General features: G+C 41.3%; 1 long non-coding RNA gene, 1 other non-coding gene and 1 pseudogene across 2 annotated transcripts; 2 read left to right on the forward strand and 1 right to left on the reverse strand.

The window, feature by feature from the left end:
• The first annotated feature begins 28 nt into the window (after nt 1–28).
• LOC139357676 (uncharacterized) lies at nt 29–22,207 on the forward strand. Its single transcript, XR_011611292.1, has 3 exons — nt 29–561; nt 20,966–21,030; nt 21,938–22,207. It is a non-coding gene; the product is annotated as an uncharacterized lncRNA (long non-coding RNA).
• LOC112427272 (U7 small nuclear RNA) lies at nt 10,098–10,159 on the forward strand. Its single transcript, XR_003018778.1, has one exon. It is a non-coding gene; the product is annotated as a U7 small nuclear RNA (small nuclear RNA).
• Nucleotides 22,208–24,011: 1,804 nt separating the features above from the next.
• LOC105484930 (large ribosomal subunit protein eL13 pseudogene) lies at nt 24,012–24,701 on the reverse strand (annotated as a pseudogene).
• Between the last annotated feature and the right edge of the window lie 1,528 nt (nt 24,702–26,229).

Raw genomic sequence — 26,229 nt, forward strand, 5'->3', positions numbered from 1 at the left:
GGATACAACTGGGGACGCAGCCGGGCTGCGCTCAAACACAAATGCCGCGCCCTCGGGGACTTGGGTTCCTGGCAAAGGGAGTCTCTCTGTGCCGAGCCGTTTTCGCTCCAGAAAACGTGCCAGAGAGCAGACCGTCCTAATGCAGTAAAAGAGTCGAGGAGAGTGGAATGATTGGTAGAGGTGGTGGGGTGGTTTGAAAGACGGGAATGTAGAGGGCGGAAACCCTCAAAATGCGACTGCGCACGCGCGCGCTGGGCGCGGACGCTCACACGTTCCCAGGGTATCCGCCCCAAGCGGAGAATATCGGCGCAAGCGCGGAGTCGCCGTGTTACGCATGCGTGCGAACGCACCATGGTCCGGAACGGGAAGAAGGAGCTGTCTCTTGCCTCCTGAGGGGTAGGCAGGTGCTTCCGAATCGCGGAGTGAAGGTTCTCGCAAGCTGGAGACTCACGGAAAGAACCTAGAAGCTCCGAGAAGTTGCAAACAGCACTGCATTGAACCAACGCCTCCTGCTCTACTGATGGTGATTCCACAGTTTTGTGAGGAATAAGTTAAGATGAAGTCAGTGAAATTTTCTGCAAATTGCAAACATTGTAGCAAGTGTTACCAATTTTATTAGTAGACCACGACTTCACTCCTGTATTTTGAAAAGCTATTTGCCAAATTGAACATAATAATGGGAAAACAGATTTTGCCCAGTCAGACCCAGCTCAGTCAGAACCTAGGTTTATTGTGGATCTGATATAATTCTAGCACAAAACAAGGAAACCTAGCATTTAATACCACCAGAAAATACACAATTTCTGGTAGGCTTTTTTATAATATTGAAAATTGATTGTAGGCGGGGGCGGTGGCTCGTGCCTGTCATGGGCAGCACTTTGGGAGGCCTAGGGGGTCGAATCACCTGAGCCTGGAGGCTGAACCTGAGGTTAGAGACCAGCTTGGGCAACACAGCGAAACCCCGTCTCTACAAAAAGTACAAATAATTAGCTGGGCATGGTGGCAGCAGGCCTGTAGTCCCAGCTACTCGGGAGGCCGACGTGGAAGGATTGCTTGAGCTGGGCAGGTTGAGGCTGTAGGGAGCGGAGATCGCACCACTGCACTCCAGCCTGTGAGACAGAGACCCTGTCTCAAAAAAATAGATGGATGGATAGATAGATAGATAGATAGATGGATGATAGATTTTCATTTGCTACATTCTAAGGGGTGGAAGTTAGAAACAACTGTGATTTTTATCCTTTTCAATTCTATCATTTTATGATTCTTACATATTTATTTGGGAGTAAAGTATTGTGAAAATACTCATGACTTAGTAAACTATTTGCGTATTCAAGGAGGTAAAGGCAGACAAAGATTTTTGAATTTTTTTTTTTAAATGAGAATTACGTAATTGTTTTTAAATCATTATCCTTGGCTGCAAAAATCAGTAACGAGGTGACACCAGTCGGAGACTGGACAGGAAGTTGCCGGGCAGATGTTTTCGCGGAAGTATTTTTTGTGTAAGATTGTGGCTTTTGGCCAGGCGCGGTGGCCGATGCCCATAATCCCAACATTTTGGGAGACCAAGACCAGTGGATCACCTGAGGTCAGGAGCTCAAGAGCAGCCTGGCTAACATGGTGAAACCCCGTCCCTACTAAAAATACAAAAATCAGCTGCGTGTGGTGGGCACCTGTAATCCCAGCTACTCGGAAGGCTGAGGCAGGAGAATCGCTTGAACCTGGGAAGCGGAAGTTGCAGTGAGCCAAGATAGTGCCACTGCACTCCAGCCTGGGCAACAGAGCAAGACTCCGTCTCAAAAAAAAAAAAAAAAAAAAAAAAGATTGTGGCTTTTGCAGTTTTTTTGTGATAGTTTTTGTCATCAGGTGTGCAAGCATGAGACCCCTTCTCTTCATGACCCCTGAATCTATTTTTTGGGATTTTAAAAAATGTGTTAGTGACTTCCCCCCCACCTTTTGTTTAAGAGATGGGGCTGGGATGCAGTGACTATTCACAGGGAAGACTATAGCACAGTACAGCCCCCAAATTCCTGGGCTCAAGCAACCCTGCTGCCTCAGCCTCCCAAGTAGCTGGACTGTAGGTGTGTACCACCGAGCCCATATAATTCCATTTTGATTATGACAACTTTCACAGAAGTGAGGCATTAAGCGGGGTAAAAACATAATATTTTAAAGATTAATTTTTCAGGAGATTAATCTTTCAGAAGAGGTGGGAAATTAGGAACAAAGAGACTAGGAAAAATTAAAGCAGTTCGAGCATAAATAAGATTCTAGATTAGGATGATGACAAAGTAAGGGAATATTCTGAGGAAAACACTAAGGAACTGATAGGATAAAGTTTAATTACTCTCTGTAAAACTATCTTTACCATCCTTGAGAGTATGACCCATATCTGTGGTATTCATCACCGTCTATTTCAGTGCTTGACACAATGGCCAATATGTTGCTTAAAAATGATGAAACAAACAGAAATGACTCCAAACATGACTTCTGGTATAACAATAACTTAATGACAGGATTGGAGGTGTTCCGTAGATGGTTTAGTTTTGAATGTTTTGAATGAGTGTGGGATGAAAAAAACTCAAAGAATGGGAGGAAAAAACTCAAGGAGTAGGCAATGGTTGAAAACACAGGGTTAAGGCAAAGGAGAAAGTTCAGCACATGAGAGACATATTTGGAAGTTACTAAGGCATAGTATAGTATGCCCTTAGTAACATATCATCAAGTAGTTATTATGGACCTATTATTTCCTAAACATATTGCTACCCCCATGATTCTCAAACATTGGTACCCGGAAGAATCACCTAGAGAGCTTGTTAAAAACCAGATTTCTGAGCTCCACCTTATGAATGTGCATTTGTACCAGCACCCAGGTGAATCTGAGGCAAGTGACTAACACTTTGAAAACACTGTGATCGGCCAGATGCGGTGGCCCATGCCTGTAATCCCAGTACTTTGAGAGGCTGAGGTAGGTGGTCACTTAAGGTTAGAAGTCTGAGACCAGCCTGCCCAGCATGGCACAACCCCGACTCTACTAAAAAAATACAAAAATTAGCCGGGAGTGGTGGCATGCTCCTGTAGTCCCAGCTACTTGGGAGGCTGAGGTAGGAGAATTGCTTGAACCCAAGAAACCCAGGAGGCAGAGGCTGCAGTGAGCCGAGATCACGCCACTGCACTCCAGCCTGGGCAAGAGTGAAACTCGGTCTCAAAAAGAAAGAAAAGGAAAAAAACACAACACTGTCCTGTAATTGATGATGTAGGGAATGTGAAAGAGTTTCCTTCCAGGCTCGGCGTGGTGGCTCACGCCTGTAATCCCAGCCCTTTGGGAGGCAGAGGTGGATGGATCACTCGAGGTCAGGAGTTCTAGAACAGCCTGGCCAACATGGTAAAACCCCATCTCTACTAAAAATATAAAAAATTAGCCAGGCGTGGTGGTGCACACCTGCAATCCCAGCTACTTGGGAGGCTGAGACAGGAGAATGGCTTGAACCAAGGAGGTGGAGGTTGCAGTGAGCCGAGATCCTGCCATTGTACTCCAGCCTGGGCGACAGAGCGAGTTTCCTTCCAAGTTGCTTATTCTGAGGACTGCTGTGATTTGAATGTATCCCCCAAAACTCATGTTGAAATGTAATTGCCATTGTAACAGTGTTGCGAGTTGAGAGCTCAAGAGGTGATTAGGTCATGAGGAGTACTGTTAGTTATTGCAGGAGAGTGCGTTTCTAATAACTGGATAAATTTGGCTCCCATCTTGCCTCTCTGTCTGTCATGCTGTCTTGGGCCTTTCACCATGAGGTGACCCTCCCCATATGCAGGCACTGTGCTCTTGGACTTCCCAGGCTCCAGAACTGTGAGAAATAAATGTATTTTCTTTATAAATTACCCAGTCTGTTGTATTCTGTTATAGCAGCAGAAAATGGGCTGAGACAGAAAGTAGTATGACCCCAACTGAGAAGTCTCCTGGGGGAAAAAAAATCATCGGTGCTTAGTATTACCTCTTTGCAATGTATTTTTTTATAAAATCTAAATTCATAAAAGGAAGCTGAGAGTATGTGATGCAATAGAATTTCCTTTTTGTACCAGATGAATGTACTGGCTGAATACATAAATGTAATGACTGAAAGTACACAGTCCTTATTAATTTCTACTGGCAAGATCTTCTGGGAAAGCAGAAGAAAAAAGAGGAAGCATGGCAAAACACACAACACACAAGAAGGAAGACAACTTAGGAGAAGTAACAAATAGGAGAAGAAAACAAGAAAAAATGAAAGTAAATGTAAAATGAAAACAAAACCCACATAGTTAAAAGAATACATGTTGTTAAATATAAACCACAAAAATGACCAGAGAAAATCCAGTCTTCTAGCAAAAGCACTGATACTGTCTAATGGAGTTAAGATGGAATGGAATTACCAAGCGGATTGAACTTTCCAGGCATTATTTCTGAGGCGTCTTATCCAAATGTATTTTAGGAAGATAAGGGTGCTGGTTTCCATCTGCAGCTAGCTCTGCCCTTTTTAACAGGTTCCTGACTCACCTGCAGGGTTTACTACCTGCTTGCCCAGATTGCTGTCTCACCAAATATCTGAGTAAACAATAGTTTCCTGTTAAGTTTTGTTATTATGTTAATGTGGTTTTCCTGGTAAATTAGTGATGTAAAATAAACTGAAGATGGTATTAAAAAACTAAACTAGGCCTGGCACAGTGGCTCACACCTGTAATGCCAGCACTTTGGGAGGCCAAGGTGGGTGGATCATGAGGTCAGGAGTTCAAGACCACCCTGACCAACATAGTGAAACTCCGTCTCTACTAAAATTACAAAAATTAGCCAGGAATGGTGGTGTGCACCTGTAGTCCCAGCTACTCGGGAGGCTTAGGCAGGAGAATCCCTTGAACCCAGGAGGCAGAGGTAGTGGTGAGCTGAGATTGTACCACTGCACTGCATCCTGGGCAACAGAGCGAGACTCCATCTCAAAAAAAAAGCTAACCAGAGGGCCAGGCGCAGTGGCTCATGTCTGTAATAACAGCACTTTGGGAGGCTGAGGTGGGAGGACTGCTTGAGGTCAGGAGTTCAAGATCAGCCTGGGCAACATAGCGAGACTCCATCTCTATAAAAAAAAAAAAGTTAAAAATTAGCTGAGTGTGGTGATGCGTGACTTTAGTCCTGGCTTCTCAGGAGTTGAAATGAGAGAATTACTTGAGCCCAGGAATTGAAGGCTACAGTGAGCTGTGATCACACCACTACACTCAGGTGTGGGTGACAGAAAATTTAAAAAAAAAAAAGCCCAAGATTAGGAAAACCAACATTGATTGGAAAAATATTTAATAGTTTTATATATGGTGAATGAATACATATTTTTTGAAGGTACAGGAAGGTTTAGATCCACATAAAGATCATAAGCCAAAACAAAATTAGGTCTAATGAATTCTATAAGAACACATCAATTGGTGTCATTATGAGGTGGTATTAAAGGGCAGAAGGGGAAAAAAAAACCTCACATTGAAACATAGCGGATAATGTTACAAGTCTTTTGCTCCGTAGATTTGACCACCTGTGTTTGTAATGTAGTATAAAGTGATCTGGAAAAGTGGATATAGTTGGAATCAAGAAATGTTTAAAACAGTACATTGTCCATTATTTGCATCAAGACTCCTTCCTAGATGGTGAATGATATTTTTCTGCCTAATGCCTTGAGTAGTGGGTAAATAATAGCGCTTCTAATACCCACTCCTATCACTCCTGAAGTTATTTTTATACTATGCAATATTAACTTATTGTAAGTTCATAGTCAAGACAGAACAAAATCATGAAATGATGAGATATAGTATCAGTACTATGTGGAAAAGGAGGAAAGGGTCCAGTGTTTCTGAGGCCCAAAGAGGTTCTGAACTAACTTGAGTTCACAGCAGGAGTCCTCTACTGTTACACGTTGTGGATCTGTTATCTGAAATGCTTGGGACCAGAAGTGTTTGAGATTTTTCTGGATTTTTGAAAATTTACATTACACGTACCAGCTGAGCATCCCAAATCCAAACATCTGAAATCCAAAATGCTCCAATAAGCATTTCCTTTAAGTGTCATGTCAGTACTCAAAAATGTTGGATGTTCTGATTTGTTATGCCCAACCTATAGTAATTTATGGGTGTGATTATGTACGGTAATGCTAAAAAGATTGAGTGTTCTTTACATAAGCAACTTGGAAATTTCATGATAAGAAATTCAACTGGTGGCAAAGAGAAATTATGTATACAAGTTTGGTTTAGGGACAAATCATGGTTATCGAAGAGAAGGAATGAGCTTGAATGTGATTAATAGTTCTCAGATGGCCTTCCATCCCAATCCCCCTGGACTCATGCCCAAGTTCTCAGGAGAGAAGCCTGCAACAAAAGAATTACACCACTGAATTACATAAGAAACAGAATGCTAAAGTACCACTAAATTGTGAACTTGTATAAACAACCCTGAAGAATGGATGGTATTTGGATACAATAACTTTGATTAGATGTGTATAGCAACCTTGGAGAAAAGTTAGTTTTCGGGGCATATTTTTAACCTTTAAGGGTGATGTGAAGTAAAGCAAGCTTTGCTCTGACAATAACTCCTCTTATTCTCTGAATCAGTGTGGTAATTCTTATTTTCGTAATTTGCTTTATTCGGGTACAGCAGCTATGTCTTTTATCACACTGTAAGTCGTCCCTCACACAGAGACCTGAGCATCTGCCATTAAACCAGTTCATCAACTGTATTTGCATTTATCACTTTGTTGTGAGATAGTAGAAACTGGTATTTCACCTTCAGTTTGGAAAAAAATAGGTCGAAGCAATAAAGCTGATGGCCAAAATCTTGGTGCTACACCCCATGTTCAACAACTGAGGGTTGCCTTGCTGAATCTGGGTCATCTCTGTTTGACATCACTCTAAATGATTCAAGAGCACATCTTGGTTTCCAATCCGTTGAACCACTGTCACAGTAAAAATTGATTCTCATGCACCGTTCCTCATTCTTGCTTTGCTGTGTACCACTCTCAAACAGTTGGTTTGTACCAAGATATAACTAGATCTGAAGAAATTATAAGCTGAGTTCAGTATTGGCATCCTCTGCAGTGTCAGCCACAGTGTATTACCTTTTGTTGTTGCCATAACAAATTACTACACATTTAAGAGAAACCTCAAGAGTAACCAAATCTGCTGATAACTTGAAATTGGACTACTAGCCTTGAGAACTGTGGGAAAATAAATTTCTGGTGTTTAAACCACCTAGTCTGTGGTATGTTGTTATGGCAGCCTAGCAAATTAATACAGGTATCCAAGAGCCATTTTTAACAGTAGCTATTAACCTTTGAATAGAGATTTTATTCAACAAAACTCTAAAATTACATGTCCGTTTGTTTTACTAATGTAAAAGGTATCTTTCTCAGAAAGACACACACAGAACTTGGTGGGACTTTCTTGAGAACAATATTGAGTCACAGTTTATTTCCATTTTTTCCTCATGAGAAGAAAATGCATAATCAATTAATGTCATGGTGAGAGTTATGGAGAATTTGGCTAAATGTCCTCAAATAGTAAGGAAAAGATGGACATGTTTATCAACATTAAGAACAATAAAAATTAAACCCCCACATGTCAAAGACAAAGGCCAGCATAAAAAGTTAAACCAAGCCAGGTGCAGTGGTGCACATCTTTAGTCCCAGGTACTCAGGAGACTGAGGCAGGGAGATCCCTTGAGTCCAGGAGTTCGAGTCCAACCTGGGCAGCATAGCATAGTGGGACCCTGTCTCAGAAAAAAAAAAAAAAGCAAATGATAAACTGTATGTAAAATGTTGCAGTAAATAAGAAAGACAAACCCTAGGCTCTATATAGTGCACACTGATTGTGTTTTGGCCCCCATCATCCATTTGCCTAACTTCTGGTAACATTTGAGGATCTGTGCTCTTTCTTATTTTTCTGTCCATGTGGTTCTCAACAGAGCCCAAAACTCCAGGAAGTGTAGCATGTAATCCAGGTTTAAACCAGTGAATCACATTCACAATGCCTTCCTCAGAGATTGGTTCAAGGATGGGCAAATGATTCAAGAAAGAGGAGCTTATGTTTTGTTTTTGATTTGTTGTTGTTGTTGTTGTTGCTTTTCTCATTGGATCTGAAGCATAAGAGATCTTCAGATTGCGATTGAAACTGTTTCCACCATCTTGGTACCATCTTGCTACCATGTGGAACCCATGAATGAGACCAACAGAGGAAAGCAGAGTTAAGAAGTGGAGATGACTGGGTGCAGTGGCTCACATCTGTAACCCCAGCCCTTTGGGAAGCCTAGGTAGGCGGATCACCTGAGGTCAGGAGTTCAAGACCAGCCTTGCCAACATGGTGAAACCCCATCTCTACTAAAAATACAAAAATTAGCTGGGCCCCATCTCTATTAAAAATACAAAAAATAGCCAGTAAAAAGTAAAAAAATTAGTCCCAGCTACTTGGGAGGCTGAGGCAGGAGGATTGCTTGAACCCAGGAGGCGGAGGTTGCAGTGAGCCAAGACTATGCCACTGCACTCCAGCCTGGGCAACAGAGTGGGACTCTGTCTCAAACGAAAGAGAGAAAGAGAAGGAAGGAAGGAAAGAAAGAGAGAGAAAGAAAGAGGGAGGGAGAGAGGGAAATGAAATTCTGACCACATCATTTCAGCCTTAAATCCAGCCATGTCTGATCTTAGCGCTATCCCAAAATATAAAGTTACATAGGCAATAAATTCCTTAACTGCTGTCCTTGCACTTACTATTGTAATTGTCAGTATCTTTCAGTTAGACTCAGATTCTTGATTTTGATGACTATGTCTTTACTGGTTTATTCCCAGCATCCGGTAAAAGTACCTGGTATATAAAGGGAAGGGTTATTGTATTTTTACTGAATAGATTTGAATTAATATACTCTCATGTTTTACAAGTGCCTTAAAAACTAATCCAACTTTCTATGTAATTTTGACTTTTCTTTACAACATTATGAAGATATTTTTTAGTCTAGGGTGAATGCGTGACTCACTAAGAACTCACTAGTATTCTCTTAATATCATGACTCCATATTTTTAGTGGGTGACACCATTTGATGCACTTCCAAACACCCCCATAGCAACTGATGTTTCAAAAATATACTCAAAAGATATATTTTCATCTGTGTCAGATCACATACTGTATATCATCTTGGATCAGAAGCCCCAGTAACAATCTGCTATGGAGATCCTTGTTTGCCTTCTTCTTACTTAGGAGTCAGCACAGTCTCCAGATTGATGTTTGTTCATTCTTTTATTCTTTCATGTATTCAGTCAATATATCCTTAATCTATTGCTGCATAACAAACATTCATGAGCTTAGAGGCTTAAACAACGTTCACTTATTTAGTTCATGACTCCACACTTGGGCAATTTCTCTTGAGCTCAGATGGGAAATCCTTTAGGTCTCACTGGGACTCCCTTCTGTGTCTGTAATCTGCTGCTGGATTGACTGGAGGCTAATGGGTCTGCAAGGACCTCAGCTGCAACAGCAGCAATCTGCTCTATGTGGTGTCTCATCATTTAATCTTGACTATTAACTTAAGGTTAATCATAAAACCTGAAACCCTTAGGTTTGGGATATCACAGGGTAGGCAATAGCAAGATAAATTATTAGGGAGACTGTGGAATAAAAGTCAAATCCAGACTTAATAAGGAGAGACTTTATTCAAAAGAATGATTGCTGTCGGGGGAGAAAATTATAGTGGGAAAAATGCTTTGACCACAGGTCTACAAGTGACTTGAGATTTAGGCAAAAAGAGTTTTTCTTTTATAAGGAGTAAACAAAGCTAGAAAGAACCAGGTGTGGGGAAGTGAGGCAAATGGGTGATGTGATCAGATAGATCAGAGACTATTTTTAACTGGAGGCCAGTTTATTCTCAGGAGGATCTGTATACTCTTTCAGGATAATGGTGGGGCAAAATTTAGGGGTCTGGAGGAAGGAGAGAGCTTAACCAAAATTTTGTTAAGGGGCATTTTGTTCCAATTGATCAAAATTTTCTTCTTTCTGTACAGAGGCTAGTGTTGCCTCATGGTCTGTATGTCCTGGTCGTCAGAAAACATTATTCAGAGTGTTACAGCCCTTTTAGAATTTGTCTAGCAAGTTTAGAAAATGATTCAAGGAGACTGACACTTAAACAATGCTCAGAAATGAGAAGGTATGGCTGGCTTGGCTTTTATGCTGAAACTTTCACTATAGGCCTGGGAATTATGACAGCTGGAGTCTGAATAGATGCCTATCAGTTTTTCCAAGGCTTCCTTTCAAATACAAGGCATTTGTTAACATTACTTACTTTTTGCCTGAAGCCACACTTTCCACTTTTTTTTTTTAATGTTCAGTTTTTAGGGGTTTCTTTTTTGTCTTTTTAAGACAGAGTCTTGATATGTTGCTCAGGCTAGAGTGCAGTACAGTGCCTATTCACAGATGCAATCATAGTGCAACACATACAGCTTTGAACTCCTGCACTCAAGCGTCCTCCTGCCTTAGCCTCCCCGGTAGCTGAAACTATATGCATGCACCACTCGGCCTGGCTCTTTCTGCTTCTAAAAAACTTTTCTTGAAAGCAAAGTGTCCAAAAACCTGTTCACCTTCTGGTTTCAGCTCTGAAGTGTAAAGAGCTTGGAAGGCATCACTCTTGTCTTTACAAGAAGTAAAAAGCTATTTTGGCAGTCTACTACATTCAACAAATACAGTTGACCCTTGAACAACACCGGTTTCAGCTGCAAGAGTCCACTTGTACATGGATTGTTTTCAACCAAACGTGTTTGGAAAATACATTATTCACCAGATATGAAACCCAGGTACACAAGGGTTGAATTTTCCTATGTATGGGCTCTGTAGGGTGGACTGCAGGACTTGAGCGTTTGTAGATTTTGGTATATGCTTGGCTTCGAGAACCAGCCCCCCTGCGATATGGATAGGCTTTGTGTCCCCACCTAAATCTCATCTTGAATTGTAATCCCCAGGTGCTGAGGAAGGGTCCTGGTGGGAGGTAATTGGTCATGGGGGTGGTTTCCCCCATGCTGTTCTTGTGATACTGAGGGAGTTCTCAAGAGAGCTGATGGTTTTATAAGCTGCAGTTTCCCCTGGGCTTCTTTCTCTCTCTTGCCGCCTTGTGAAGAAAGTGCGTGCTTCCCCTTCCAACATGATTCTAAGTTTCCTGAGGTCTCCCCAGCCATGCTGAACTGTTAGTCAATTAAACCTCTTTTGTTTATAAATTACACAGTCTAAGGTAGTATCTTTATAGTAATGTGAAAATGGACTAATACATCCCAAGAATACCATGGAGCAATTATGTATTTATGTAACAACTATATAACAATTCTGTATGCCCTGCACTATCTCATGTCCTGGGGATGAATAGTAAAGAGAATTGTTTTCATCCTCAAGAAGAGTTCATTCGAGTTGGAGAAACAAACACGGTATATATTTATAGGAGCTCTTTAAATATTAGGGAAATTGGCTCTTTGTGAATTGCAGATAGTTTTTCCTGCTCTATAGAGAGCGTGCTTGTTACTGATTTTAATGCAAATGTTTCTATAGTTTTTTCTTTATACTGTCTATATGCCTTTTGTTGTAGGTTTCAAATTAAAGCTGTCTGTTTGTTTCCAAGCTGTAGTATTTTCTATCAAGAATAAGAGGTGCATATTGCCAATGGCTGTTTTGCTTATAATTTATCATATTTTTTAATCTGTTGATTTAGTCAATTACATCTTTTTTCTCCTAAAATAAACTCCACCTGGTCATCATCATAATTTTTTAAGTGTACTACTCATTCACTTTTCTTATATTTTAAAATATTTACATCTGTGTTTACAAGTGAGGTTGGTTATACCTTTCCATTCTTATGCTGTTTCTGTCTGGTTTGGATATCAAGCTTATATTAGCCTTGTAAAATGAGTTGAGTAACTTTCCTTTCCTCTGCTCTTCTCTGAAAGTTTATGTGAGAAAGATATTATCTTTTTTTGATACTTTGGAAGAGCTATTCAGTTTCTTTCTTTCTCCAATTTATTTTGGTATTTAATGTATTCTTTCTAGAAAACAATTTATTGTATCTAAATTTTAAAATTTATTGACATCAACTTGCCTTTTCTTTTTTTTTCTTTTTTTTTTTTTTTGAGACACAGTCTTGCTCTGTTACCCAGATTGGAGTGCAGTGGGACAATTGCTGCTCACTGCAACCTCTGCCTCCTCAGTTCAAGTGATTCTCGTGTCTCAACCTCCAGAGTAGCTGGGACTACAGGTGTGCACCACCACACCCAGATAATTTTTGTATTTTTAGTAAACAGGGGGTTTCACCATGTTTAGGCATGTTTAGAAATGTTTCACCGTTTCGCCTCCCAAAGAGCTGAGATTACAGGTGTGAGCCACCACCCCTGGCCTGCTTATGGTTTTTAAAACCTCTACTGATTGATTCTACATTTTATGCTGTTTTCTCTTCCACTTCGCATATATAATTTTATTATTTGTGCATTCTTCCTTCTTTTTTCCCTTGGTTGGTCTTGCTATATATTTATATGTTTAATTAGATGCCATTTCCTATTAGCCGTAAGTGTGGTAGTGGGGTTTTTCTCTTACATTTTTAAATAAAGAATTAACATTTACATTGTTTGGGTTTATTCTGTTATTCTTCTGAAACTGTCACTTAGCTTGTTTATTTTCATTCTTTTGTTTGTTTTTTATTTTCTTTTCAGAAGAAAAGAAAATAGGATCTCACTCTGTCGCTCAGGTTTCAGTGCAGTGGCGGGATCACAGCTCACTGCAGCCTAAACCTCCTGGGTCCAAACAGTCATCCCACCTCAGCCTCCAGAGTAGCTAGAATGATCAGAGGCATTTGAACCAGAGCAACTCCATCTTGAATAGGGGCTTAGTACAATAAGGCTAAGTCCTATTGAACTGCATTCCCAAGAGGTTAAGACATTCTTAGTCACAGGATGAGACAGAATGTCAGAACAAGATACAGGCCATAAACGACTTTGCTGATAAAACAGGTTGCAGTAAGGAAGCCTGCCCAAACTCACCAAAACCAAGATGGCAACAAGAGTGACCTTTGATCATCCTCATGGTTAATTACACACTAGCTATAATGCATTAGCATGCTAAGAGACACTCCCACCAGTGCCATGACAAATGCCCTGACAATGTCAGAAAGTTATCCTAGATGGTCTAAAAGGGGGAGGAACCCTAAGTTCTGGGCATTGCCTACGCCTTTCCCAGAAAATTCATGAATAATCCGCCCTTTGTTTAGTATATAATCAAGAAATAACCACAAAAATGGGCAACCAGCAGCTCATGCCACTGTTCTGCCTATAGAGTAGCCATTCTTTTATTCCTTTGATTTATGTATTTATTTATTTTATTTTATTTTGAGACAGTTTCATTCTATTGCCCAGGCTGGAGTACAATGGTGTGATCTTGGCTCATGGCAACCTCCGCCTCCCAGGTTCAAGCAATTCTCCTGCCTCAGCCTCCCAAGTAGCTGGGATTACAGGCATGTGCCACCACACCTGGCTAATTTTTGTATTTTTGGTAGAGATGGGGTTTTACCATGTTGGTCAGGCTGGTCTTGAACTCCTGGCCTCAGGTAATCCACCTGCCTTGGCCTCCCAAAGCGTTTTTTTTGTTTTGTTTTGTTTTGTTTTAACATAAGAAAAGCACAGATATATTGAAATGGAGTACACTGCACAGAGTCGGATAGGCTCGAGCAAGCAGCTCAAGAGCCTATTCCTTTACTTTCTTAATAAACTTGCTTTCACTTTATGAACTCACCCTGAATTCCTTCTTGCATGAGATCCAAGAACCCTCTCTGGGGGTTTAGATCAGGATGCCTTTCTGGTAACAGAACTACAGGCACACACCACTACGCCTGGCTAGTTTTTGGTGTGTTTTTTGTAGAGACAGGGTTTTGCCACATTGTCCAAGCTGGTCTCAAACTCCTGAGCTCAAGTGGTCCACCCACCTCCAATTTTTTAATCTATGAATTCTTTATTCTTAATTTTCTACATTTGTTTATCTGTGAATGTATTTAATCCTGGTCAGTATGCTCTTGCAATTTGTGGATGCACATTTTTTTTTAATTCAGCTATTCTTTAAATTACACTCCTCCATCATTGCCCCAGTTCTTCTAGAATTCCTCTGTATATTCTCTATTTCTCATGAGTTCCTTTTTCAGATGTTTCGTTTCTTTATTTTTCTAAGCCATATTTCAGGTAATTGTCTTAACACTTTTGCAGTTTACTAATTCTTAGATTTTATTTAGTGTAGCACCTATTATTTCTGTTGTGTTTTAATCACAGTGGCTATATTTTACATTTCCAGATTTTTAAATAATTTGTTTTTTTAAATCTTCCTGCTCTTGGATTGATATCCACCTTTTTCTTGTTGTTATTTCATTATTTCCTTGTTCTTGCTTTTTGTATACTATTTCTTTCCTTTACTCCTTGAAGATTTTAAGCATTCTCATATCATACTTATTTTCAGAAAATTATTTTGTTATTCATTTCTAGATAGAATTTTTTGGTATTAGAGTTGATTACCTATTTTATGATTAATTTATTTTTACTAATTTAAAACTGGTTTGTAAGTACTTTTTAAAAAAAGGTTTTATTGAGTAAAAATTGACATACAATAAACTACCCATATTTAATGTTTAGTGAGTTTTAACGTGTATATACCTGCAAAACCATTGCCTCAATCAAGATAGTGGACATACCTAATCACCTACAGAAATATCCTTGAAGTGCAGCTTGAGGAGCAGGCTTTTCTGCTTTGTGTTTGTCTTGCTTTTCTTATCCCCATGTTTACGTTCTTATATTTTGCAGATTTCTTGTGACTTTTATCCAGTTTACCCAGTTCCCCAATTTGAAAAGAGTCTTACATTAACCAATGGATAAGACTCATATCCTGCCAGGAGAACAATGGTTTACCTCATTTCTCCTAATCCAAGAAGCTACCAGATGTGAACTATAAGCCCTGGACATAGGCCAAAACCCTTTTAAATCTAAGTGTATAAGAAGCAAGCCTCTTCTTAATATTCAGTTTTACACCGTAAGCCTGACTTTGGTGCCTGCCACTAGTTCAATAAAACTCCACTTGCCTCACAGAAATTGTACTCTTATAATCTATGTGGTTTCTGATTCTATACCCAGATCGGTAGCTTCAGATAGGCAACTGTTCAAGTCATCTGTTCAAGTCAAGAAAATGCTTTTCTTATGTTTTAGCTGAGCTAAGTCCTTTACATTCGTATGCACTTTTTCATTGCCATGTGTTTGCAAGGACGGCAAAAGGAGCTTCGCCATTTGAATCTTGCAGCTCACAGGCTCATTCTTGACCAAAAGATCTCCAAACAGTTCTTAATCACTGGGTAGAGTAGTTTGAGTGTCAGAGTAATTGGATACTCTTTCTCCCTACAGTTCAGTTCTCCTATATTCATACCCTTTCAAACTGAAACTTGTATGTAAATAATTCACTATTGGCTGGGTAAAGTGGCTTATGCCTGTAATTCCAGCACTTTAAGAGGCCAAGGCTAGAGGATCACTTGAGCTCAGAAATTCAAGAGCAGCCTGGGCAACACAGTGAGACTCCTGTCTCTATAAAAAATTTAAAGATTAGTCAGACATGGTGGCACGTGCCTGTAATCCCAGCTACTCAGGAGGCTGAGGTAGCCAGGATTGCTTGAGCCCAGGAGTTTGAGGCAGTAAGCTATGATTGTACCACTGCACTCCAGCCTGTGCAACAGAGTGAGACCCTGTCTCCTGTCAAAAAAAAAAAAGAAAAAAAATTTCAGCCTTCAGTTTCCACAAACTTACTTCAGTTTTCAGAGTTCAGGGATCATGCTACCCTAGAGAAACTCTTCAATGAATATCAAATGTATAACAAGTGTTACATTTTGTTTAGTTGGAATAAATCTCAGAAAGGCCTATCTTCTCAGGGTGGATGACCATAATTAAGCCAGGGAGGAGGGTTAACCCTCAATCTGGTAAAAAAAAATAAAAAATAAAAAGCCATGCATATGAATGAAGATATAATTATTTCATATTTTCCAAAGGAAAATGGCAGGAAGGCCAACTTGTTTCAACTTACAGGAAGGTAACTAAAGAATTTTTTATTGTTAGGAGGGAATAATTTTAAAATGTGGACATCCTGATTGCGGTAGGCAGAAGAAAGAATGAACTGAAATGTTCTATTAATATCAAAGGAACATGTGTGAGTGTCTGTGGTACTGCTATGCCAATGACTACTAACTTAGAAAGTAAAGGATATTGTGTGAGTTAAGAATGTCAGGCCGGGTGCGGTGGCTCATGCCTGTAATCCCAGCACTTTGGGAGGCCGAGGCGGGCGGATCACAAGGTCAGGAGATCGAGACCACGGTGAAACCCTGTCTCTACTAAAAATACAAAAAATTAGCCGGGCACGGTGGCGGGCGCCTGTAGTCCCAGCTACTCAGGAGGCTGAGGCAGGAGAATGGCGTAAACCCAGGAGGCGGAGCTTGCAGTGAGCCGAGATCGCGCCACTGCACTCCAGCCTGGGCGACAGAGCGAGACTCCGTCTCAAAAAAAAAAAAAAAAGAATGTCAAATAAAGGCCAGGCACAGTAGCTCACACCTATAATCCCAGCACTTTGGGAGACAGAGGCAGGCCGATCACCTGAGGTCAGGAGTTTGAGACCAGCCTGGCCAACATGGCAAAACCCTGTCTCTACCAAAAAATACAAAAATTACCCAGGCATAGTGGTGCATGCCTGTAATCCCAGCTACTTGGGAGGCTGAGGCAGGAGAATTGCTTGAACTCAGACGGCAGAGGTTGCAGTGAGCCAAGATCACACCACTGCACTCCAGTCTGGGTGACAGAGTGGGACCCTGTCTCAATAAACAAACAAACAAAACCCCAAAGCAGAAAAACAAAAGAAAAAGAATGTCAAATAAAAATTATAGGAGACCATTGTTTTGGACTAAGCTTCTATACTAGGCCCCAACAGATCAGACTAAAAATCAAAACAGAGTCACCCATGCTAAAGTTCAACATCACTACACCTCAATGAAATTGCTATCTGACCTTCCAAGAAATCAAGAGAGCAAGATAACAGCTAATTTCCTAAGTAGGCCAGTTTATATCTTTAATCAATATGATAATGACATTCTCTCTGCTTTTTTTTTCCCAAAAAAATTGTTTTGTCACCTGTCCTTGCCTTACAAGAAAAAGTAACTTCAAAAAGTAACTAAGCTGGACACTGTGGCATGTGACTGTAGCTCCAGCTACTGGGGAGGCTGAGGCAGGATTGCTTAAACTAAGAGTTTGAGCCTGTGAGTAGCCACTGTAGTCCAGCTTGGGCAACGTAGCGAGATCCTGTCTCTAGAAAAAAAAAGGTAAATAACACATGTGTTGTTCTTTACTTCTGCTTTCTTCAGCCCTTCTCTGTCTATAAAACAACCTCTTCTGCTCAGTTCACTGGAAGACTTTCCAATGGAAATGAAATGTTGCCTGATTCTAGAATTACAAATAGAGCTAATTAAGATCTCTAAACTAAATTTGTTGTAATTTTGTCTTTGACAAGAACAATCCAGGCCTTGGTCCCAGTGCACTGAGAATACTGGGGCCCTATAGTTCTTGAGAGGACCTCAGGCTGCTGCCTTGCACCCACTTCACCAACCACTCAACTCCCAGAGCAAGGGTATCACTCAGAGAGAAGCTTGCTGTTGTCCCCAGCACCAATCAGAAATTTGGCCTGGGGAGAGAGGAAAGCCATAAAACAGATAGCTTCTAATCTCTTCCCAAGGAAATTGACTTCATTTGTAAAGCAGCTAGAGAAGTTCAAGGCTAAAAGCATAAACAGTGGAGGTGTTGTGAAAAACAATTAGAAAGGGATTGGGAATAAAACAGCCAGGAGGAGTCTTTTTGGGGTCAGAAAAATTACACTATCCTAAAAAACCATTACTTTAAAGGAGCCACATTTGACTGGATTCGTTTGTAGAGTAATTTATGCCCCCCGGATGTTGTTGAAAGCAATAGAGCAATCAGACAGCAATTAGTGGAATTTAACAGCTGGATGTGGTCAAAGAGAGAAAAAGCAAGCAACTGTCATCCCAGGGTCGTGGTTGGGCATACCTAGAGCTGTACCTCCCTAAGGAGCAAGATCAGAGTTTTAACAGTGTGTGTGTGTCTATGTGTGTGTACGTCTGAGTGTGTTGCTGTGTGGGTGCACGTGCATGTATGTGTGGTGGGGAAGCACACATTTCACTGAAATAATCCAAATAATCATTACACACACAAAAAATCCAATAATGACAAGTCCCAGAAAAGAAGGTGGGGCAGTATAACCATTGCTAAAATATATTATCTAAAATTTCTGTTTTCCAACAAAAAATTGTTAGAGTAGATAGCTAGGCAGACATGAACAGGGCAAAAGAGGGCCCTCCGGGAATGTCAAGTGACCATCAGGTGATGGCAGGGAACTTGTTAAACTGTCTATTGAAAATAATATTTGGTCACACCCAGTACCAGGGAAAGGCAGTCTCCCAATAGATTAAAAAAACCTGAAGCTAGTCAGCAGCAGCTTCCTGATGAGCTCAGGATTGGGCAAGTGGGCTTATGCATGTGCACTAAAAGGCAAAATGGTGGAGTTTAACTGGTATATGACCTTCCTCTAGGAACACTCAACTAGTAAGAGAAAAACATGTCAAATGAGTATGCACACAACTTCAGTAAACACACTGCGCATGCAGCCCTTCTCAAATGCTGGGAGGCCACTGCAAAGGTGGACAGCCCACCTCAAGGGAAAAATCAGGGGAGAAGAAATGCAAACTCTGAAACCATGCCAAAGTATAAAACTCCAAGTCAAGGGCTGAATAGTGCACTTGGATCTCTCAATCTGCCTGCTTGGCCCTCTTCCAAGTGTACTTTACTTCCTTTCATTCCTGCTCCCACTTTTTTTTTTTTTTTGAGACAGAGTATCTGTCGCCCAGGCTGGAGTGCAGTGGCATAATCTTGGCTCATTGCAACCTCCACCTCCCAGGGTCAGGCAATTCTCCTGCCTCAACCTCTCAAGTAGTTGAGATTACAGATGCATGCCACCATGCCCAGCTAATTTTGTGTCTTTAGTAGCCATGGGGTTTCACCATGTTGGCCAGGCTGGTGTTGAACTCCTAACCTCAAGTGATCTGCCCACCTCAGCCTCCCAAAGTGCTGGGATTACAGGTGTGAGCTACCATGCCTGGCTCTGCAAACTTTTTAAAAAACCTTTAGTCCTGCTCAAAACTTGCCTCAATCTCTCACTCTGCCTTATGCCCCTCAGTCGAATTCTTTCCTCCAAGGAGGCAAAAATTGAGCTGCTGCAGACCCATATGGATTTGCCACTGTTAACAAAATTATGAGGAATGCAAAGAAAAACAGGAAATTCTAGTTCATACATGCAACAAATACTGCCCATAAGAGCAACTAGATGTCAGATTTAACAGAAAAATACTTCAAACTAGCCATTATAAATATGTTCATAGAACTAAAGGAAAATATGATTAAAGATGTAAAGGCAGATAGGCCAGGTGTGGTGGCTCATGCCTGTAATCCTAACACTTTGGGAGGTAAAGGTGGGTGGATCACTTGAGGTCAGGAATTCCAGACCAGTCTGACCAACATGGTGAGACCCCCATCTCTACTAAAAATACAAAAATTAACCAGGTGTGGTGACAGGCACCTGTAATCCCAGCTACTCAGGAGGCTGAGGCACAAGAATCACTTGAACCTGGGAGACAGAGGTTGCAGTTGAGCTGAGATTGAGCCCACTGCACTCCAGCCTGGGTAGAGTCAGACTCTGTCTTGAATTTAAAAAAGGAAAGGAAGATATAACAATGTTACATTAAGTAGAGAATAACAATAAAGAAATAGGAACTATAAAGAACCAAACGGAAATATTGGAGTTGAAAAGTAAAGTAATTGAAATAAAAAAATTCCCTGGAAGTCTTTTCTGGCTGCTCAAGAAGAAAAAAAGTCACGGCAGGAACTCAAGATTATCTGGCAGAATAAAGAATTAGTGAACTTGAAGATACAGTAAGTCCTCACTTAACATTGTCAATAGGTTCTTGGGAACTGCAACTTTAAGCAAACAATGCACAGCAGGTCTTCCAATAACATTGTTTTCTTCAACATCATTTCATTATCACATTGATGAGAAAAAAATTGGTTTTGTTGTGTGTCATTTTGTAAATCAATTGATAAACTTCCTCTAAGTACTGTCAAAGATAAATTTCAGGTAACAATTTATTCCATAAAATAGGCTAAGTGCTCTCATGTATACAGCAGAAGAGTTTGGCTTTATGGACATTAAGAGGGCTGAAGAAAGCAGAAACAAGTAACAGATAGTGGATTGGCCTTTTCAAAGTTACTTTCTTTTTAGGGAAGGGCTAGGTGGTCAGAACAAGAGAAAGATGGCTGATTGGTTAACATCAAGTTAATTGGGTAATTCTTTATTGTAGGATTAAAACAGAGGGAACTTCATTATCATACTGACTAAAGATTAAAACTGGCCTGTTTGGGAAATTAGGCTATCTCTCTCTCTCCTGATATCTCTGATACCAACAAGAGCAGCTCAGTTTCAGTTCAGTGATCGCTGACTTCGTTGTGATTTTTTACTCTACTTTGTTGGGGCCTAGTGAAGGAGTTTAGTCCAGAACAATAGCTTCCTGTAATTTTTGTTTAACAGTACTCATTAGCTCTATCCAACAAATTTTGACATATTTTTATCATTATGTAGATTCAAATATTTATTAATTTTTCTTATGATTTCTTCTTTGCTTAGTTACTAGAAGTTTGTTAATTTCCAAATATTTGAGGCTTTAAAAAATCTTCAATAGTTATTAATATCTAATTTAATTTTGGTTCTTAGAGAACATACTCTGGAAAATTTCAGACTTTTATAATATATTGGGACTTGTTTTGTGTTCCAGCATAAGGTCCATCTTGGGAAATGGTCTGTGTGCACAAGAAAGAATGTGAATTCTGCAGTTGTTGGGTAAATTGTTTTATAAAGCTCAGTTAGGTTAGGGTGGTTGATAATTTTTTTAAGATCTTCTATATCCTTACTGATTTTTATCTAATTATTAAAAAGAAAATTAACATTCCCACTTCTTTTTATTTTTACTTTTGTTTATTTTTTTTAGATACAGTGTCTCACTCTGTCACCCAGACCGGAGTGCAGTGGCATGATCATGACTCACTGCAGTCTCGCTCTTCGTGTCTCACTCTGTCACCCAGACCGGAGTGCAGTGGCATGATCATGACTCACTGCAGTCTCGCTCTTCTGGGCTCAAGGATCCTACTGCCTTAGACTCTCAAGTAGCTAGGACTACAGGCATGTGCCACCTGCCATATCTGGCTAATTTTTAAAATTTTTATTTTTGTAGAAATGGAGTCTTGCTATGTTACCCAGGCCAGTCTTGAACTCCTGGCCTCAAGTGATCCTCCCAATCAGTCTTCAAAGTGCTGGAATTACAGGAGTGAGCCACTGCGTCCAGCCAATATCTCTACTTTTGATTGTGAATTTGTCTACTCGTCTCTTTAGTTCAGTCAGCTTTTGCTTCATCAATTTTTTAGCTCAGTTATTCAGCTACCTACATTTTAGGATTTTAGCCTTCTTCATGGATTGATCCATTTATTAAAATATCTCCATCTTTATTTTTCTTGTCTTGAGGTCCATTAAGCCTAATATTAATAAAACTTTCAGCTTTCTTTTGCACACCATTTACATGATATATCTTTTTCATCTTTTTCTTTTTAACCTATCTGTATCTTCTTACATTTAATGAAATTATTGATATGTTTGGACTGAAGTCTATCATTTTTGTTACTTGTTTTCAATTTGCCAAATTCATTATTTTGTTTTTTTTTCCCCTTTTTTCCTGACTTCTCTTGGCTAATAGAATATTATTTTATCTGGAAGAAGAGGAATCGGAAAGAAAAGGAGTCAGGAATGGATCTTACTCAGAAGGCTGACTAGACACAGCCAGGTGGAAGAGCTCCCACTGTGGGACCAAGATGACTGGAATGCCCCTAACAGATCTTCAGAGGGAAGAAACCAATAGTAGACAGAGAGAAGACACAGAAGCTGGGCTGAAGATAGTGAAGGCTGGGAATGTGGTACAGGGCTACTGCACACCAGTTTTTGTTCCTGGTCTACAATGGCTCTGGGGGATCAGGTGAGTTGAATTGGCAAGGAACAACCCACTGTTGCCATGGGCCTCTGGAACCCCTGTAGGAGAAGACCCCTTCACCATCATGGACATTTGAGTTGGCAGGGAGAACTGCTTAGAGAAGGGGTAGGGGCAGCAAGCCATTGATGTGGAGCCCAGAGGGTATACTGCAGGAGTGTCTGTAGTGGAGCATGGCCAGGGATGGCCATCCTAGGCTCGACTTGCTCCCATAGAAGACTTTAGCCCTATGGGAACTGTCAGACATGACTCCGCAGGGTGGTCTTCCCCATCAGGTGAGGCTGGTCTGACCTGAGCACCCCTTGGTCTGCTGGCCTCTCTAGGAGGCCCAGCATGGTAACACCTGCTTGCAGAGCAGTCTCTAGTGCCCGGGAGCCCACACCATTGCTTCTGTGCCTGGAAAACCATGCCTGACTGGCAGCTCCAGCTGGGCAGCCCCTATGGCCACAAACCAGCCCACCTACTCCCTCCCCATACTGCAGCATCCCCCAGGCCCATGGCAACTCCCCACATCACTTTGCTGGCAATGTCTGCAGAGGCAGATTTTGCTTTCCTTGACCATCAGTGCGCAGAAGTGCAGTCCATCCTTCCATCCCCACCAACCGCCATTGCAGACAGAGCCTTGGCAAGCGCAGAATCAGCCAGCCCTTCCCCCACCAATGCCCACCCTTGTGCTAACACTATGAGAGAACAGCAGATCCTCTGCAACACTGAGTGATCCCTCCTGTTTGCAGGGCACAGAGAAGGCAACCAGACCTGCATTTGCCAGCATCTTGCCCCTGAGCTAACACCACCACCAGTGCAGCTACACACACAGTTGCCAGCAGGTCCCCCAACACCTACCAGCTCCCCCAGGTGCATTGCCTCTGCCACTGTGGTGATCACCTGCAGGAAAGCAGGCACCCTGGCACCCACTAGCACTCTATTGCAGCTGCTGTACCTTGTCTCCTATGCCACCCATAGCACAGTGGATTCCTAACCTCAAGGGCCAGAGAACAAAGTTGGGAACCAGTACAAGTTCCCCAGAATAGAGCATGCATTCCAGAAGTTGGAAACTGAGCATTGGCCTTCTACAATTTCCCAGAAATAAAACCAGTCAGCTGAATCTACCTTATACCACAATCAAACCCTCAATATTATCAAATAGGATAAAAGGAAAAAATATCCCAAAGTCAGCAACCTCAAAGATTGAAGGTAGATAGGCCCACAAAGATGAAAAAGAATCAGTGCAAGAACCCTGAAAACTCAAAAAGCTGGAGTGCCTTCTTTCCTCCAAACAACTGTATTGCTTCTCCAGCAAGGGTTCTCAACTGGGCTGAGATGGCTGAAATGACAGACAGAATTCAGAATATGGATAAGAATAAAGATCACTGAGTTACAGAAGTACACTGAAACCCAATCCAAGTGATATGGTTTGGATATGTGTCCCCACCCAAATCTCATGTCAAATTGTAATCCCTAGTGTTGTAGGAGAGGCCTGGTGGGAGGTGATTGGATCACGGGGGTGGATTTCCCCCACGCTGTTCTCATGATAGTGAGTTCTCATGAGAACAGCGTGTAGCACCTCCCTCTTCTCTCTTTTTCCTGCTCCAGCCATGTAAGGTGTGCCTGCTTCCCCTTCACCTTCTGCTATGATGGGAGTTTCCTGAGGCCTCCCCAGCCATGCTTCCTGTACAGTCTGTGGAACCATAAGCCAATTAAACCTCTTTTCCTTATAAATTACCCAGTCTCAGATATGTCTTTTTTTTTTTCTCCCCCAGCATTACTGCTGACTTATTACAGATCCCTAAGAGGAATTTATTTTTTTCTTTTCAACATGTTCTACAGCTTCCTTGGCTCTTTTTGCCTTTATGCCAAAGAGCTGGGCAGTGGCACAGGCCATGAGGAGACGAGCGAAGGCTTTGAAATTCTTCTCCTCAGTGATGACTAGGGCTTTCTCCTTCTTGTAGACATTCTAGATGGGCATGACCGGTCCTGTCAGCTGGATGGCCAATATCAGTTCTTCAACAGAACTGTCTCCCTTCTTGGGGTCCAAGGGCTTCCTGGAGAAGAGGATGAGTTTGGAATGGTACTCCTTCAGCCGCTGCACGTTGCCCTGCAGAGACTCAGTGGACTTGTTCTGCCTCCTCCAGTCAATAGAGATGCCAGTGGTCTGGGCCACCTTCTTGTGAATGCCTGCCACCTTGAGCTCCTCCAAGCTGAAGTGCAGCTGGTGCACACCTTGGTGTGATACTGTACAGTGTGGCACTACACGATGGGCCAGATGGGTCCTGACTTGGCGTATGGGGCAATGCGGCATGCTTTTCCTTGCTGGGCCTCGCATCTGCGGATCTATGGGCCAGCTGGTTGAACCACTTGGCCACACATCAGTGGCAGTCCTTGTGGAAGTGGGACTCCGAGATCATGCCACTACGGCTGGGCACCATGGCTGCCTATGGCCCACCTGTGCAGGAAAACAACTGATCAGAAAGCCAGTCTGAGGTATTTCTTTTTTTTTTAAAATTATACTTTAAGTTCTGGGGTACATGTGCAGCACTTGCAGGTTTGTTACATAGGTATACACGTGCCATGGTGGTTTGCTGCACCCATCAACCTGTCATCCACATTAAGTATTTCTCCTAATGCCATCCCTTCCCTAGCGTCCCACCCCCCAATAGGCCCTGGTGTGTGATGTCCCCTTCCCTGTATCCATGTGTTCTCAGTATTCAACTCCCAGTTATGACTGAGAACACCTGGTGTTTGGTTTTCTGTTCTTGTGATAGTTTGCTGAGAATGATGGTTTCCAGCGTCATTCATGTCCCTGCAAAGGACATGAACTCATCCTTTTTTATGGCTGCATAGTATCCCATGGTGTATATGTGCCACATTTTCTTAACCAGTCTGTCACTGATGGACATTTGGGTTGATTCCAAGTCCTTGCTGTTGTGAATAGTGCCACAATAACTATACATGTGCATGTGTCTTTATAGTAGAATGATTTATAATCCTTTGGGTATATACCCAGTAATGGGATGGCTGGGTCAAATGGTATTTCTGGTTCTAGACTTGAGAAATTGCTTCACTGTCTTCCACAATGGTTGAACTAATTTACACTCCCACCAACAGTGTAAAAGTGTTCCTATTTCTCCACATCCTCTCCAGCATTTGTTGTTTCCCGACATTTTAGTGATCACCATTCTAACTGATGTGAGATGGTATCTCATTGCAGTTTTGATTTGCGTTTCTTTGATGACCAGTGATGATGAGCATTTTTTCATATGTCTGTTGGCTGCATAAATGTCTTCTTTTGAGAAGTGTCTGTTCATATCCTTTGCCTACTTTTTGATGGGGTTGTTTGTTTTTTACTTGTAAATTTGTTTGTAAATTTGTTTAAGTTCTTTGTAGATTCTGTATATTAGCCCTTTGTCAGATGGATAGATTGCAAAAATTTTCTCCCATTCTGTAGGTTGCCTGTTGTCTCTGATGATAGTTTCTTTGCTGTGAAGAAGCCCTTTAGTTTAATTAGATTCCATTTGTCTATTTTGGCTTTTGTTGCCATTGCTTTTCGTGTTTTCATCATGAAGTCTTTGCCCATGCCTCTGTCCTGAATGGCATTGCCCTAGGTTTTCTTCTAGGGTTTTTATGGTTTTAGGACTTACATTTAAGTCTTTAATCCATCTAGAGTTAATTTTTGTATAAGGTGTAAGGAAGGGATCCAGTTTCAGCTTTCTACATATGGCTGGCCAGTTTTCCCAGCACCATTTATTAAATAGGGAATCCTTTCCCCATTTCTTGTTTTTGTCAGGTTTGCAAAAGATCAGATGGTTGTAGCTGTGTGGTGCTATTTCTGAGGCATCTGTTCTGTTCCATTGGTCTATATATCTCTTTTGGTACCAGTACCATGCTGTTTTGGTTACTGTAGCCTTGTAGTATAGTTTGAAGTCAGGTAGTGTGATGCCTTCAGTTTTGTTCTTTTTCCTTAGGCTTGCCTTGGCTGTACAAGCTCTTTTTTGGTTCCATATGAA

The sequence above is a fragment of the Macaca nemestrina genome, chromosome 1, assembly GCF_043159975.1.
Source record: "Macaca nemestrina isolate mMacNem1 chromosome 1, mMacNem.hap1, whole genome shotgun sequence".
NCBI classification, from domain to species: Eukaryota; Metazoa; Chordata; class Mammalia; order Primates; family Cercopithecidae; genus Macaca; species Macaca nemestrina.